This window comes from Panthera tigris, chromosome B2 (assembly GCF_018350195.1).
Source record: "Panthera tigris isolate Pti1 chromosome B2, P.tigris_Pti1_mat1.1, whole genome shotgun sequence".
Lineage (NCBI taxonomy): Eukaryota > Metazoa > Chordata > Mammalia > Carnivora > Felidae > Panthera > Panthera tigris.
In genome coordinates, this window is record NC_056664.1 from 53338288 (window position 1) to 53344287 (window position 6000).

A 6000-nucleotide genomic window follows, 5' to 3' on the forward strand; every position below is an offset into this window, starting at 1 on the left:
ACGTGTGCACACACTCTCTGTCTCTCTCTCAAAAATAAATAAACTTAAAAAAGAATTTTTAAATAAAACAAAAATAAAAAATTTAAAAACTTCATATTTTGTAATATCTGGGAGGGGGTCATCAATGTGGAAGGCAAGAAAGTTGCTTACATTTCTCTGACCTGACACTTTTTTTTTTTCTTGACGGAATGCTTCACAAATTTGTAGGTTATCCTCATGCAGGACCATGCTAATCTTCTCTTTGCAGTTCCAATTTTAGTATTTGTGCTGCTAAGTGAGCACTGAACTGGCACTTTTAGCTGTGTTACCTTTAGCAATTCATTTGATCCACAGACCTCCAGCTCCAAATATGGAGCTGAATTCGATCATTTCATAGATTCTGCTAAAAATCTTTGAGTCCACAAAAGGAACAGGCCCACAGAAACTTTCTTCTTTAGAACAGTGGCACAACAGGGAATTTCAGCTCGATAAATTTTAGAATGCTAAATTTGGATTTGAAAAATTAGAAATTGATTTTATTTATTCCTCCAAATATTTAACTTGTATATTCATAGATAAAATACTGTGACTCAGATACACTGAATGGTTCCTGGTAAAGACCAAAAAAAAAAAAGGGGGGGGGGACAGAAAGAAATACAGAAAGATAGAAATGCATAAAGATATATCATACGTGTTAATGACATATAATTTTAAAATAATAAAATTATCATCCTCCTCCAGCCCAGCCAAATCTGATAATGCATACTTTTGTTAATATAGTTAATACATTGAGGAATATTGCTTATAATCACTGTATATAGACAAATATGAGAAGATAGTATTTTAGTTCCCAAAGAAACATTTCATATTTTCAAATTTTATGAAACCATATTTTATATGGCTTAATGTTTTCTGATTAGACTTTCATCTTCAACAACATCTTTTATCTCAGTTCTAGTGTAGGCTTCACTTAATTATGCCTATGAAAAATTTTCCCTCAGAATGTCCCCTAATCCTGAACTTTCTCTAAGCTCCTCTTAAACTGAGTAATATATGTCTTACCTTAACATTATTTAATACGTTCCTTAAATAAGAAGAGTAGAGTTTGGAGGCTTCCACTCATATTAACTCATATTTCCCCTGTGGTTAAGAGATCCCCTTTCTCTACTCCCAAAAAATCCAAATATTGTTTTAATTTTACTTGCATTCTCATATATATTTCCACATTGTAAGCTATTTTCTAAAATATGAATCAAAGTAATAGGAAAATTAAACAAATCTGGCCAGCTTAGCATTTTCCATGTTTAGTTGTTATATTTTGTCCTTCAGAACAAAACTCCACACAAGGTAAAGAAAAGATAGTAAATATCAGAAAGATTATGGAGCCGCCAAAGTGTGCAGGAAGCCAACATGAATATGAGGAAATTCATGAACAAATCTGCCCAAATGTGTTTATAAATGATTAAATTAATGAATAAAATGATATGGTTCTGGAATTTGCTTGAAAATAATCAGGGTTGGGGGTGAAGGTGGGGATAGGGAGTGGGGAATAGAGTACAGATTAAACAATACTATATGTCATGGGATGATAGTTGTTTAACATGGCTGATGGGTACATGGGGTCTGTTATATGATCCTTTCAACTTTTGTGTACGTTTAAATTTTTGTAGAAAAAATATTAGTCTGTTACACTAAATGCTTAATTTATAAATAATTAAACTAGGCATTTTTTATCCTGAAATATCTTTTTTAAAAAACCAAACTACAGTAAATTATTCACTCATTAAATATAAATGTTTAATAAAGTAATCATAGATTTTTATACACTAGCTTCCTTTACCAAATAATGTATTAATCTTAAAATGTGCTGGCGACGTTTTGGAGTATATTCATCAAACATAAGCTAATAATTATCATTCTACCTTTTTTTCTTTTTATTTCCTAGAGAATTACGCAAACAGGTTTGGCTTCCCATTGCTTTCTTATTAGCTCAAAACACACTGAGCTAAAGTGGACAGACCAGGGTACAATTATTCAGTCTGTATTTGATTGGCAACTGATAAGCACTGCCCCCAAATCTGTTCCATGGGTTGATTGATTGGTGAATATTTAATCCACGCAGATGCTCAAAATTAATTTGCTGCAACAGGACTCCCCTTGATGCTTTATTCACTCAGTCAGCATCTATCAAATACTCTCTCTTCTTTTTTTAACCTTAACCAACTCATTCCAACAAATATATTTTGAGCACCTATAGTGTGCAGGCCATGGTTTTAACCTAGGAATTATATTAAGGCTCATTTGCTGCTCATAGAAAAGGACTCAGAAAAGCACATGGGAAACTATAAGACAAAGCAGAATAAGTACAATACTACAGTGGGCTGAATAATAGCTCCTTCAGAATGCTTACATCTTAATCCCCCAAACCTGTGAATATGTTACCTTACAAATAAAATATACTCTGAAAGTGACATTAAATTAAGGATTTTGAGATGAGGAGATTATCTGGATTATCCAGATTAACACACTGTAATAAAAAAGGTCATTATAAGTGAGAGGAATACAGGAATGTCAGAGTCAGAGATTTGAAGATGCTATGCTGTTGGCTTTGAAGATGGAAGGACCCACAAGCCAAGGAATGCAGGTGACTTCTGGAAGCTGGCAAAGGTAAGGAAACAGATTGATTCATAGAGCACAATCCTTCTAATGCTTTGGTTTTAGCCTCATAATACCCATTTTAGAGTCCTGACCTCCAGAAACTTGAGACCTTCAGAACTTGATTTATGTTCCTTTAAGCCACTTTATGTTTTTAAGTCACTAAGTTTGGGGGTAATTTGTTACAGCAGAAATAGGAAACAGACAGATAGGAACAAAATTACTTCTGACTAGAGACATCAGGAATAGTTTTCTGGAGGAGATTAAATGGAAATATAACAGAGATCTCACTTCTGCATCCTTTAGATCTGTACTGTCTAGTACAGTAGTCACTAAATACATGTGGCTAAATTTAAACTAGAACTAAAAATAAAATTTTTAGAGGATTTAAGATGGCATAGAAATAGGGGGACCCTAAGCTTGCCTTGTCCCTCAAACACAAGAAATCAATCTGAGAACTGAGAGAACAAACAGCATGTCCACAGTAGAAAAATGACCACTTCATGGAAAGTAGGAGCTGCGGAGAGTGGATTTGGGGGAGAAAAGAGCTGCAGGTGCTGCAGAGGGGAGGGAGCCCTGGTCACGAAGAAAGCAGCAAGAGAGAGAATAAGAGTGAAAACATGCACAGGGAATTGTACAAGAAAAACTTCCCCAAAACCAGTGACTGGGAAAAGGAGAGGGGGTGACCATTGCAAGTTTTTATAAGCAACAGAATTCAAAGTTTGAAGTTGTAGAGTTCTGCACCATCACCAATGTCATACCTGGCAGGATTCGTGATGCTCTGGTGGGGAAGAAAGGCAGAGACCCTGGAGCAGGCACCATGGTCTGAGGATCCCCTGGGTCACAGGTGGACAAACAGTTCCTCTTCTTGGAATGCATTTGGGAGTGATGGCACAGCCTCTTCAGGGACAAAAGACCCAGTGGACACCATTGAGCTGCCTTGTTCACTAGCATAGGAACAGGGATGCTGGCTCAAAGCAGTAAGCCTTGATGCCAACTTTCTTTTGCACTTTGTCATAAAATCAAAGCTGCTGCTTGGTCTTATGACCATTTTCTGGGACAAACAAACACTGTTTGTGCAGCAAGACCCTCCTCCACAGGATCAGAGTGGGTCCATGCCACGGGGGTCTCCGAAGTTTGGAGTTTTGAAACCCAGCTGCACCTGAGATAAAATACAGGGGTGCTGTGCCGTCTGGCAGGCAGACAGCTCAGAGGCAGGCAAGGTGAAGGCAGGGATCTGGTGGAAGCCAGCTACAAGGGGGGATGATTGTTTGCTCTTCTGTGAGGGCTTCCTGAGGAGTGGCAGGCACACAGTCCTCACTCCCAAGACAGATATGAGAGACAGCCAAGCCATCTCCCTCCACAACACTGACCAACTTCTGTAAGCAAAACAGCAATGCCAAGTGGAGGCTAGAGCTGCTTACACCTGCGCCTTGCAGGTGCATCTCTACTAGGTCAAATCCTTTGAGAATCAGCTCAGGAGGCCCCACTCCACCAAAGACAGCGCAAACCTTTCATACGCCCCAAGTTGAAGAATCATAGGTGCTGAAAATCTTCAGCTCTAGGGGTAATAGGATCTAGCTTCCTTTGTTTTTGTATTTTTTATGGGATACAGAAAAATCAACTTTTAAATTTTATTTTATTTTATTCTTTATTTTTTACAATTTTTTGGATCTATCCTCTTTTAACAAGCAGACCAAAACAGACCTAGGATTTAGCTTCCCTTTCCTTTTTTTTTTTTTTTTTTTTTTTTTTTGGACCTCTTTTTAATATAGCTATCACTCTCAGGAGCAACCACAAACAAAACAAAATAAAACAAAAAGAGTGTCCTTGACAAAATGACAAGTGGAGGAATTCACCCCAAAAGAAAGAACAGGAAGAAGTAATGGCCAGGGATTTAATCAATACAGATATAAATAAGATGTCTTAACTAGAATTTAAAACAATTATAAAGACACTACCTGGGCTTGAAAAAAATAAAAGCATAGAAGACAATAGAGAATCCCTTACTGCAGAGATCAAAAAAAGAAAAAAAAAAGAAAAAACTAGTCAGGCCAAAATAAAAAACACTATAACCGAGATGCAAACCTAAATGAATGCCAGGACAACAAAGATGGATGAATCACAGGGATATATCAATGATGTAGAAGATAAAATTATGAGAAAAAATGAAGCTGGAAGGAAGAGGGAAATAAAGATATTGGATCATGAATGTAGACTTAGAGAACTCAGCAACTCCTTAAAATGTAATAACATTCATATCATGAAAGTCCCAGAAGATGAAAAGCAAGAAAAAGGGGCAGAAGTTTTATTAGAGAAAATTTTGCTGAAGACTTCCCTAATCTGGGGAAGGAAACAGACACCAAAATCCAAGAAGCACAGAGAACTTCCATTAAATTCAACAAAAGTCAGCCATCATGAAGACATAGTCAAATTCACAAAATACTTAGACAAGAAGAAACTCCTGAAAGCAGCAAGAAAAAAAAATCCTTAACCTACAAGGGAAGACAGATAAAGTTCACAGCAGACCTATTCACAGAAACTTGATAGGTCAGAAGGGAGTGGCATGATAAATTCAATGTGCTGAATGAGAAAAATATGCAGTCAAGAGTACTTTATCCAGCAAGACTGTCATTCAGAATAGAAGGAAAGATAAAGAGTTTCCCGGACAAACAAAAACTAAAGGAGTTCGTGACCACTAAACCAGCCTTGCAAGAAATATTAAAGGGGACTCTTTAAGTGGGGGGAAAAAGACCAAAAGCAATAGATTACAAAGGAACAGAGAACATCATCAGAAACAACTTACAGGCTGCACAAAGGCACTAAATTCATATCTTTCAATAATCACTCTGAATATAAATGGACAAAATTCTCCAATCATAAGACAAAGGTTATCAAAATGGATAAAATAAAAAATAAAAAGACCCATCTATCTGCTGCCTACAAGAGACTCATTTTAGACCCAAAGATGCTACCAAATTGAAATTGAAGGGATGAAAATCCATCTATCATGCTAATGGACATCAAAAGAAAGCTGGAGTAACCATACTTATATCAGACAAACTAGATTTAAACAAAAGACTGTAACAAGAGATGAAGAAGGGCATTACATCATAATTAAGGGGTCTATCCATCAAGATATTACATTATAAATATACATGTCCCCAACTTGGACACCCAAATATATAAATCAATTAATAACAAGCATAAAGAAACTCATTGATAATAATACAGTAACAGTAGGGGACATATGATCTAAGCATAAAATCAATAAGGAAACAATGGCTTTGAATGACACACTGGACCAGATGGACTTAACAGATATAGTCAGAACATTTCATCCTAAAGAAGCAAAATACGAATTCT

The 6000-nt window shown here is 36.3% G+C and overlaps 1 non-coding gene across 1 annotated transcript; it reads right to left on the reverse strand.

The window, feature by feature from the left end:
• Positions 1-177: 177 nt before the first annotated feature.
• LOC122238924 lies at positions 178-282 on the reverse strand. Its single transcript, XR_006218068.1, has one exon. It is a non-coding gene; the product is annotated as a U6 spliceosomal RNA (small nuclear RNA).
• Between the last annotated feature and the right edge of the window lie 5718 nt (positions 283-6000).